At 46.7% G+C, this 10,910-nt stretch overlaps 1 long non-coding RNA gene across 3 annotated transcripts; it reads left to right on the top strand.

The window, feature by feature from the left end:
- The first annotated feature begins 3,307 nt into the window (after positions 1–3,307).
- LOC126502461 (uncharacterized) lies at positions 3,308–10,433 on the top strand. 3 transcript variants are annotated; one of them, XR_007591954.1, is made up of 5 exons: positions 3,308–3,949; positions 4,508–4,547; positions 6,304–8,117; positions 9,834–9,964; positions 10,290–10,433. It is a non-coding gene; the product is annotated as an uncharacterized lncRNA (long non-coding RNA). The 3 variants fall into 3 exon arrangements; XR_007591953.1 differs by having other exon boundaries at positions 3,308–6,544; positions 7,989–8,117; XR_007591952.1 differs by having other exon boundaries at positions 3,308–8,117.
- Positions 10,434–10,910: the final 477 nt, after the last annotated feature.

The raw sequence follows: 10,910 nt of genomic DNA on the forward strand, positions 1-10,910 counted from the left end.
TATATATGATCTTTCCACATAGCCCAGGCTATCCATGAATTTGTGATCCTCCTGCCTCTGCCTCCCCATTGTTGGGATTGCAGCTGTGCATCACCACATCTGGACTTCTTCCTCTACAGCTTCCTCCTTAGCCCACTTCCAGGGTGTTTGTAAACCTGCATTGTGCTCATTGGCATCCCCTCTTGTTATTTCAAAATGTCCCCGGAGAAGCCCCGTTCTCCCCTCACTGCTGCTTCCAGCTTCATTAGCTTATATTTCATAATTATTTTCCAAGCTGTTGCTCGGTTCTGCACACTGGGTCCTAGCCTTAAGAAAGGTGTGCTAAAACCATGGTGTCGGAATGGCAAGATGCCCATGAGTGAACCCTGCACAAAACAGGGTCCAGAGATTTATTTATTTGTTCAATGTTCAATTCTGAGTATTTAGTACAAGGACAGCAAAATTTAAGTTAGGCCCCCTGCTGATGCCATCTCTTAGCCTTTGTGTTTTTCCTTTGTCGCCCTTATGACAACTGATATGTACGTATTTACTGGGAGGTGACTCCTTTAAGGTCAGTCTCCCCCTTGACATTACTCCTTGAAACTGTCAGTTTTAGAAAAGGGGCCTATGTCTATTTTGTTTAATATGCTATGCACATTCCTAGCAGCGAGCCTGGCTGCGGTCAGCACTCTACAGTGACTGCTAACTGTTAACGTCAGAATGTTGATGACGAAGGAGAAGTCAGTTATTACTCATTGATTTTTTTCACTTTGGAATCAATTACACAACTTTTTGACGTCGCTTCTTCTCACTAGTTAACTTGTATGTCGTTTACCACTGGGGTATGTTTGAGCTCCCTGTGGCCTGCTGGGAAGAAGGGGACAAAAGTCCCTGATTGCTGCCCCAACTCCGGAACGGCGTTAGAGATGGGAATGGGAACAGCGAAAGCACAGAACACAGTTAGAAGACATCAGCTCTCAGATGAGTCTGGCAAGTGGGAAAAGCCGGACACGGGAAGAGAATGACCTCGGTGTCTTCCTGTCCTCACTTCCTGTCTCCCCAGGAAGTGTCAGTCAGAGACTTTCAGGAAAGGGTGTTGTCATGGCAATCTGTGCCAACTCTTCCTCTCCAGGCCGTACTGGGACAAGTGCCCTCGTGTGGCCCCGCTGATAGGGGAGCACAGTAGCCAGTTTGAAGTTTCAGACACAACATGGAAAATCCAGAGCCAAAACCATCTGCAACCATGGGCTCCATTATAGCACAGAGCAAGGACTCCAGCCCAGAATATAGTGAAGACTTTTCCTGAACTCATTAAAATTTAATCTGCTGAAGCCATTTTCTCGATAATTTGGGAACCCTCTTTTGGCTTCTGCAAAGAGCCTCTAAAATAGAGGATGCCATATTCTTGCACTTTTATTTCTGGGTATCGGAATATACACATATGTCTAGATGGGACTTCTAAAGAAAGGCCTCTAACTACAGGGTCCATATAACTTAGCATCCAAACTGGGACACTTCAGAGGGTGAAAAGTAGGGCTATGGATAAGCACACAGAGACAACAGATACAAACCAGGCTCTGGTAGGGTCGGGGACAGACCAGTTGGGCTTCCAGTCCCAAGAAGCCTGGACAGTGTCTGGACCACCCTTACGTCTCAGGGCTTGGCATACAGTCAGTGTTCAAAGTGATTGTGTAAACCTGTGCTTGCTCTTGGGCCTGTGTTCTGAAGACAGGCCCGGCGGGAAGCATCCCAGGCTGCGGGAGGACTAGGAAGGGGAAGCCGCCCTGACAGGATAGGCAGGTACTTGATGCCTAAGGAGATGGGTATTCTGTGTTTACTCATTTCTAACTGCTGGCAGCTCATTGCCATCTGTTGACAGACCCCGAGGGACGTGTTAAACAGCTCTTGACATTTGCATATGAATTGTCTGCTTGTACATTTTACGAACTCTCATTTATGGGCTCCAGCTTCCTCGAATCCACGTTATAGCACCCCACATTTTACAATATAGCCGCAACGGATGCCACTCCTTAGAGTCTGGTGGGCAGAATGAGCAGACTCCTCAGAATTCCCTTTCAGGGTCAGGCAGAAATTTCTCCTTCAACCTGGGCTGCCCTGGCTCTCCAGGACACACTGGTTCCCACCCCTCCTCCTCTGGCCTGCTGGGTCCTTCAGGAAGAGCGAACTGGTCCATTGACCCCGAAGGAGCAAAAGGGCATGTCTAGCTTTCTCAGAGGCTGGGGACTCTCTGAGTGACACTGGCAGAGAACAAGTTTTAAACATTGGAGTCTTGCGTCCTCGCGTGCAGGGTAAGGCCTGAGCAAGCAGCCTCACCTCCTTGCTTGTTGCCCAAGTCTGTGAGGACCACCGGTTCCCTGCCCTCCTCCTCCCTGTCCTCCTTGAGTGAGTGCTCGGTCTGTCCTCTTCCCATGTCTTGGAAGAGATCTGTCTCCTTTGACAGACTCAAGATTCCAGGCCGAACTTTCCCATGCCACCGTCCCTCAAAATAGCCCGTGTGAGCTGTATTTATAGCTGTGTGAGACTCTAATGGGCCAATTTGTTTGAATTTCCACTGCTTTTGTGTTGAACTTACTCCTCACCCGTGGGCAGTCTCTTCAGGCCTTTATTGATGGGGTGTGTTAGGGTGGCGAGGGCCATGTTCAAGATGGTAGCTGTATAGAGCTTGGGGGCTGCTTTGCATATTTACTGTTCTTTAAAGCTGTATTCTTTTTTCAAGTGAGCGAGAGCAAGAGAGAGAGCGAGCGAGCGAGAGAGAGAGAGAAAGACACAGAGAAAGAGGTTTCTGTAAGTAGCCCGGACAATGAGAACAAGACCGGCTGTATGCCGAGCTCGGGACCCTGGCCAAAACACATATCATTAGCTTGGGCCAGCTATAAGCAAGGAAATGAGAAACATATGTTGGAGGGAAAGGTTAGGAGTGAAGGACTATGGGTCAATGACAGTCGCCCTAAAACTTTTTCCTTGTTCTTCAGCTGTGGCCTGGTGGTGTCAGATGTCATTTGGCCTGCCTTGATTTCACATGGCGGAGGGGGGGGGGTGCTGCCGTGCGCTCCTTCCCTTTCTTCTTTTCTTTTCTTCCTCCCCCTTTCCTCTTCCTGCTGCTTCTTCCTGACACTTTTTTGGGGAGGGGGGGTTGGTTAAAAGACAATAGACAGAGAAGGATGTGTGTGATATTTTTCTCAGCCCTGGGAAAGCGACAATCTCGTTTCCGTGATGTTGTCTCGAGTTCCTCACTTGCTCTGAAACCGTCCTGTCCCTGTCTGCTTAGCATTTAGACTCGATTGATTCTTTTTGGGGAAAAGGCGGGGGGGGGGGGGGGGGGAGGCTTTTAGGGTCGTCCTCGATGTTTCTTTCTTAAATATAATTAGATGCGCCTCATTACCTCCACTGAAGGACTTTTGTGCTTTCTGCGCTGTGTCTCCAGAGATCTTCGACGAGCCACAGCTTGTCGTGTTCTCTTCGCATTTGATCATATTAGCTGTTATTTTTTCCCCCCTTCCCCTTGACACATTTGTACTCTCTGTTCGCTCTCCCTCAGATATCTGGAGTTGATTTTGCTGGTTTGAAAGGCCACACCCAGGGAGCGTGTTTGGGGCCTCCTTGGGATGAAGGCACTGTATTCCACAGGCCCTTCCCAGTTTCCCTTAACGCTCCCCCCCCACCCCCCTGGACACTTTGTTAACAAGGCTGTGCTCTAGTGTATTCTAGGGTCAAGACCTCTGGTTCTCTATAAAACCCAGACGAACAACTATATCACATGAAACGCAGAGCCGGTCCCCGGGGAACACGCTGTGGCTACTGTTCTGAAGCCAACCACCGAGGCCCAGACGGCTCACCAGGCACATCTACTCAGATTCGGCCAAAGCCACAACATGGATGGCTGTCGTACATCTGCGAGGAGAGGGAAACGGAAAGGCCCACCTGTCAGTTCTGCCTGTCCTTCATTTCTGTAAGATTTGGGAATGGTGGTGGGGTAGCAACCCCCTAAAATAATGGAAACACCCAACCCTTGCTTATTTATTTTGCTTCCTTCATTGGGCCTTGTTCTGAAAACAAACTAACGCCCTGAGTTTCCGGGATTCAAAACTTCTCAAGCGGGCGAGCGTCTTCCAGGCTTTCGATGGAGTTGAGGAGTTGAGGATGGTTTCAGGCGAGGGGACCTCTCTTCCCCCAGGGGAGCTGGGCTTACATTTTTGTTATGTTCATATGTATGAAGGTATTTTTCTTTATTTCAACACAGGGCCTTCCTATGTAGCCCAAGCTGCTCTGGAACTTGCCATGTAGTCCAAGTCTTCCTAGAACTTGCCATGTAGCCCAAGTTGCTCTAGAACTTGCTAAGGAGCCCAAGCTGCTCTAGAACTTGCTATGTAGACCACACTGGTCTCACCTTGTCTTTCAGACCTTCCTGCCTCTGCTTCCTCAGTGCTGGTTGACAAAACATTCAACCCTGCATTTCTTTTCCCTAATTGCAGTTTCTTGATGGTAGTTATCTCTTCCTTGGTCATAGGGGGAAGATGGCCTGGTGATCTCATTGGTTGCTGGATCAGGTAGGATGTGTGTGTGTGTGTGTGTGTGTGTGTGTGTGTGTGTCCCTGCTTAAAAATGTGGAGGAGTACAGGGAAATCAAAGACAGCCATAGGCAGCAGGTATCTAAGTTAGACTGGATGAGGCAGGATGCTGGTGGCATATCTACAAACTCTCTCATTCCAGGGATTCTGTTCCTCAACCCCACTTCCCTTTCTTGAATGGTAGAAATTACTTGGGATTAGGTTAGAATCTATGTGTTTTCTTTCTGTGCCCTCACTGTTTGGCTGCCTCTTGTCTCTCAACAAAGTCAAAACAGGCCTACAAACCCTTTGTTGCCTCCATCACCTCTACTGGAAGCTTCTCGGCACAGCCACAAGGCACTTGCTAGAAACCTACCACGCCTTCCTTCTCAATGCTCCTCCACTTTCTCTGGGGCACCCCTGCACTCCAATCATCAATGGCAGCTGTAGGGATCCTTACACAGTCCACATTTAGGTTAAGCCTAGCTCCCTGCTGAAAACTGTGCTGGTCCCTGTCTGCTTCTGTTTGATCTTGACGCCATGCTAGCTTCATTTCTCTCACTAGCAAAGTGGGAGAATAATGATGCCTTCTACAGGGGTAGGAGGGATGAACACATGCATGCACGTGTGTGCGCGCATGCGGGCACACACACACACAACACACACACACACACACACAAACACACACGTCGTCTGTGCGCCAGCAGTTGCTCCGTAAGTACAAGTGCCATTAACATTTGTCAATCTGAATTTGCCAAGGACGTGCCTGATTCAAGGCCTTCATAAAGCCCTCTGTCGAGTCTCTTTTTCTCTTTGTGCAGCTGACTTTTCCTTATCTTTCAAGTTCAAGTTTAAAGGTTAACCTTTCCGAAGTCTTCCCCGACTCATCTATTTACACGTATTTAATCCCCGTTCCTATTCTTTCCTCCCATAGTGCCCGATTCCTTTCCATCCTAGCACTTTTTCTAACTTGTGACTGCATGTTGTTTGTTTACCTGGGAGCAGGCCTACATTTAATATCCGTATCCAGTACGGGAATATTTGTGGAATGAATGCATGAACGAGAGAGCTTTATACCTTTCATCTTGGAACATCAAAGCCCCCTTCCTTATCTCCTGCATCACATTCTTCTCCCCCAGTCCGGTATTTATCCGTTTCCCCACCCTTTGCCATTACTGACCTGCTAACGGCAGCGAGCTGGGAAATGGAAACTCTCTAAATCACCCACTCCTGCCCCACCACTCTCTCACTTCTGGGCTCTTCTCTCTTGCTCCTGGGCCAGCTTCTCCTTTGAGAGCCTCACACTTTTCCTTTATATGTAAATGATAAATAATAGAATATGTAATATACCGAGCGAGTCCAAGGACTAATAACTCTTCTTCTGCCAAGTTAGAAGAGTTTGGGAATAAATTAACTCATCCTCTACCATTAAGAGATCAATGCCTGGGCAATTAGTCCAGGAATAGCTAAGCACAGGTATCTCACACACCTCCCTGGAAGACTCAAATGGTGGAGGAAGTCAGGGGGAACAGAAATTCTACTTCCTAGACTTGGCCTTCATCGTGTCCATCTTGGGTGCACAGAGCATCCCCCTGAAGCTGCGTGAGCCAGCCTATGGATCCCTCCTTCATGCCTGCTTTCTTCCTTTCTCTCTTTCTCGCTCATAGCCAAGAACACCAAGATGGAAAATGCCTTCAACTGAATTTTTTATTATTTATTGATTTAGCCTGTAGTTCTATCTTTCTCTCTTCTCAAGCCTCCTCCATGCACTTTGCTAATTACTTCTCTGGAAGCCACCTCACTTCCCACGCCGCAGCACGGGAAGGAACATGGTCGTGTGATGGACTGTAGGCTAGACATCAGCTAGGCATCAAGAAATGTCTTCTGGCCGAAGGGATGGTCCCACCCTACTCATTCATCTAATGCACCGTGAAGGAAATGATGCAACAGTGAGAAGGATCTGAGCAACCCTTTCCTCTCACAGACACAGCATATAGGTAAGCGTCTTTGTCATTCATTTTGGGCCTTACTAATACCATCAAGTAACCCGGTCTCTCTCATTTGCACATTCAAGGCTTTCAGATCCCATTGTATGATCAGAAGATAAAGCCTTGATATCTCATAGATGAAAATGTTCAATGCTTTGAGTTATTAGGAGCGGCCCAAATATTGATTACTTTCTTAAGAAGGAGACAATCAAGACCTCTTACATTACCCAGAAAAGACGTTTCCACTGGTTTGTAGGTGCTTGCCTGAGTGGGCACTATCTCAATGGGTTTTACTGAAATGAACTTTCTAGAACTTCATGGTGGGGCCTTGAGGGAAGCAAAGATGATGCTGGTGTTTCCTTTAGGAGACGTTTTCATCATCAGTGCACTTCAATCCAGACCAATCAAGCTTCTGGTGTTAGCCTTGAATCAGTGAGGTAGCCAAGCTCCAGTTAACTCAGGAAGTAAAGAGAATGCTGAATGTCTACCAGGCATAGGAAGTGAGAAAGGTGTGGGCTTTGTTTGCAAGGGTTTTGCTCCTCCCACCACTATTCTTCGTCTGTATGAAGTACGTGTGTGTGTGTGCATGTATGTGTGTCGATGTGCTTTCACATATGTGCCCATGCACATGAAGGCCTATGGATGATGTCAGCAATTATCCTCCATTGTTCTTCCACCTTTCCTACATCGAGGCAGGATCTTTCAAGCAAACCCAGAGCTCGCTGATATGACTACTCTGGCTAGCCAGCTTGCTTAGGGGGATCCCCTATCTCTGCCGTCTCAGGCTAGAATTACAGGTACCACGCCCCACCCAGCATTCACACGAGTTCTGAGATCCAGACTCTGGTCCTCATGTTTGACAGACAAGCACTTAACCACTGAGTCACCTCCCCAAGTTGTTTTCAAGGAATCTAAAACAGAATGGAGGAGACATAGATGGCCTCTTCCACATGAAGCAGTGCTAACTAGAACATCACGGAGGTCATGTTGGCTGGAAGTGGCAGAGGCACAAACGAAGAAGCCCTGCTCTGGGTAAGGGACACCTGGAGCAGCCGTAAGAGAGAGCCTCATCAGCTCACTTCCCCATGTGCACCGGAATACTCTTCCAAATGAATAGAATGTCAAGTGTTATCTGCGGACTGATAGCTTCTGCCAATTGCTTCTGGCATGAAACTCTACCATTCCTAGTCTGAATAGAATTTATCTTCTCTTCCCCAGTGCCCTCTTCTCAAACACTCATTGGCCGGTTTCTATTTCAGATCAAGTGTAACAACCAATTTTAAAAATTTATTCGCCCATGGCCTGATCCCCAAATCCTTCTCTTCTGAAGCGCTGGCCTCTTGATATGTTTCCAAACTTGTCATGTTCATCCTCAAATGTAATATTGAAAGTTTAATATAATATTGTCTATGTATGTTGACCACTGAGTTGATTGATTTCCCCTGTGTCTTAGGGTTTCTGTTGCTGCGAAGAGACGCCATGACCATGGCAACTGTTACAAGGAAAACATTTAATTGCCGTGACTTGCTGACAGTTTCAGAGGTTCAGTTCATCAGCATCATGTTGGGGAGCATGGTGGCAGGTAGGCAGACATGGAACTGGTGTAGTAGCTGAGAGTCCTACATCTTGTAGGCAATAGGAAGTTGACATTGGGCCGTATCGAGCCTAAGAAATCTCAAAGTCCAACTCCACAATGACGCACTTCTTCCAACAAGGCTACGCCCACTCCAGCAAAGCCACACCTTCTAACAGTGCCACTCCCTACGAGATTCTGGGGGCCAATTGCATTCAAACCACCACACTTTATTATTGTCCATTCAGCCACATATTTTCCCCTCTGCCCCTCCCTTTCTGGACTTAATTAAACTTCTGTGATCTTAAGTACTTTTGTAATGACTTCAGGGATACAACCGTGAAAACCATCAACAAAAAACAAGTTTGATAAGATAACGCTATAGGGAACCATGCTTGTGAACATGACCTAAAATTTCCTTAATATTTTCTAGCCATCTGTCTGGAGCTTGTAAACATCTGAACTTATGACATAGTCTCATGAAACTTAAGTTTGGAGACACTTCCCTTATTGGTGGCTTGGTATTTGAGTTCTGAAACCAAAGGTCATTTGCTCTATATTAATTTTATCCATTAGGGGCTCAGTCTATCATTTCAATTCACAGTAGGGTTTTGGTTTTCTTTTTAAGAACCTGAAGATTCTCCTCCAGTATCTAGCCATTCCTTTTTGTAGCGGGCAAACAAGTGACGCTGTTGCTCCTTGGGCCACTTTGGGAGATACCAAGCCAAGCTTGATACTGCCCAGCTCTATGACTAAGAAGTCTTTATTCCTTTATCTTGACCATCAAATAGATCATGAACATTTATGGTCAAAGGAGATATTGAAATCATGAGACTTTGAAAGCCCAAAGGATGGCAGCGGTTTACCAGTAGGGAAAAAGCTAAATGTGTACATTAATGAAAGTAGAACTAAGCCCGGTATGGTGGTACGTCCCTTTAATCCCAGTTCTCAGGAGGCAGAGGCAGGTGAACCTCCGTGAGTTTGAGACCAGCCTGGTTTGCATATGAAATTCTGAGCCAGTAAAGACTACAGAGGGAGACCCTGTCTCAAACAAACAAACACACACACACAAACACAAACAAACAAATAAAAATGTAGACCTGAGTGCCAGGGCTTGTGCAAACCCATGTTTACAGAGGTTTCAAACTGCGAATGTGGCAATTGGCGTTTCTAGGTAGTTTGAAGAGGGAGGTCTCTCTGCTTAATTCAGATAAACTAAAACTGTGGGGTGGAGTCTTCAAGCTGTCTTTGGGGCTAGGGAGGATAGCAGTGTCCTTTAAAAACTCCATGGCTGTCTATGTTTTAAAATCCACGAATTCCCATCAGTCTTGGTTTTCTGCTCCAGCTCTGCAAACTTGAAATGGGATTGTGTTGTGATTGGCTAGAGCATTCTGGGCTTTGGAAGGGGAAACCCACTGACCTCTGACCACAGACTTGTCATACAAAGGGTGTCAGAGGTAGCCCAATTACCTAAGAGGACTGGAAAAAAAAATCAAAGAGAGGTGGGACTCAAGAAGGGGGAGAACATGCACAGCAGGCCCAGCATTAGAACTGAAGTTTAAATTACCACTCTGTCAATAGAAGGCGATAAATCAAGGGAGATATTTACTGATTAAAATTACAGACTCCTATGGGAAACTGTATAAACAGATTGAAAAACAAAGCCCACAGGGACTGAGCGCAGGCGAATCCATCCCGACTTTGACCAGTTATTTCTGTTTCCAGCCAACTCTTGGATTCAGGGGTCACCAAGGAGCGACTTGTTCCAGAAAGCTTAGACTTACTACTATACGAGGATCCAAGTTCTGAAGCACTTAAACAACTGGGAAGAGACTCGGGATTTAGCTCCATTACAAGTGACTTATGTTTTTACTCATCCCCCCGTTTTACTCTCAAGTCTGGCCTAGAGTCACCAGAAGGGGCTAGACTACCCACTCCGCGATGGTATCTGCCAGCAGAGGTCCTGAGCCTGTAGATTCTGAAGAGTAGCGAAGGAATCGTGAGTGGCAGTGAAGCTCACCCCTATACAAGACTGGCTATTTGTAACGATTGCCAGTCTGGCATGCTCATGTTGGTGCTCCCTAGCTTTGCCCTTCTACCCATGTTTCTCCAAGTTCACTGCATGGTGACTATCATTTTGCTTCTTCAGTGTTCCATGTTTATTTGTGTGTGTGTCCACAGGCCACAGCTGGAATGTGAAGTTGAAGACAGCTTGCCATAGTCAGGTCTCTTTCCACGATGTGCATCCCGGCAGTTGGACTTGGTTGCTGGGCTTGGGAGCGACCACCTTTACCCGCTGCGCCACCCGGCAGGTCTCCTTTTACTTCTTTGTAGCATTCTTGAATAAAAGAAATGGGTAATCATATCAGTGACTTTTCTCATTGCTGGGGCCTTCTGTGATCTGATGGAAGCCACTTGAGGTGTGAAGGATTTATTTGGGTTCACAGTTCAGAAGGTGCAGTCCACTATGGCAGGGGAGGGCTGTTGGTTGAGGCTGCAGGAGCCTGTGGCACGGCTTGCTCACTTCTCAGAGGGTCAGGAAACAGTGTTCCAGGCAGCACCAGAAAGCAGATATCTTCAAGATTCATTCCTAGTGACCTCCCTATGTTAGCTAGTTCACTGTCTCAGAAGTTTTACAATTTGCCAAAATAGTGCCATTAGCTGGGGACCAAGAGTTCAAAACCATGAGTGCGTAAGGGACATTTCACATTTTAGTGGGTGCATATAACTAGAGTACAATATATATTTATCTGCATGAGAGTGTCATAATGAAAGTTATTAATTCATATAATTAATATTCAC

Source organism: Alexandromys fortis, unplaced genomic scaffold (genome assembly GCF_014885135.2).
Source record: "Alexandromys fortis isolate MF-2015 unplaced genomic scaffold, M_Fortis_MF-2015_v1.1 scaffold_1, whole genome shotgun sequence".
Taxonomy (NCBI): Eukaryota; Metazoa; Chordata; class Mammalia; order Rodentia; family Cricetidae; genus Alexandromys; species Alexandromys fortis.